The sequence below is a fragment of the Onychomys torridus genome, chromosome 2, assembly GCF_903995425.1.
Source record: "Onychomys torridus chromosome 2, mOncTor1.1, whole genome shotgun sequence".
NCBI classification, from domain to species: Eukaryota; Metazoa; Chordata; class Mammalia; order Rodentia; family Cricetidae; genus Onychomys; species Onychomys torridus.
In genome coordinates this window covers 25,767,624-25,768,147 of record NC_050444.1, presented here as the reverse complement: position 1 = coordinate 25,768,147, position 524 = coordinate 25,767,624, and positions in this window count along the sequence as shown.

Below are 524 nucleotides of genomic sequence, written 5' to 3'. Positions count from 1 at the left end.
TCATTCCCTATATTTAATCATCAAATGTGTGAAAGGTTGCATCCACAGGCTCTCCTGAATAATTGAATGTCAGTGCAATATTCTCCAATAGCACTTTCTTACAGGCACAAGACTTGCCCAGGTTCAAGCCAGCACTGAGAGAGGAAAGAGGAAAGGAGCTATTTGTAACTGAATGTATTTTCTTCTGCAATAAGCCTCTGTGTTTAGCTTCACTTAGTATATGTTCATATATATCTTAATGTAAAACAATAGTTTACTATTTTCCTTTAAAAATAAATAACATTTTCCCTGGCCCTGATGGTTGACTGTAGTATATTACTTGTGATTATTAGTCTGAATCCCAAGAGGTGAATCCATGCCTTCAATTTAGCAGTCAGACAATTTATTTTTTCTATTAACACAGGCTCCCATAGCAGCATATATACAGATAATGACACAGGTTAGTTTTCAGTCACGGAAGAGAGCTGCCTAGAATTCTGTCACAAAGTGATATAGTGAAAAGAATTAAGCTAATGCTGATGGAG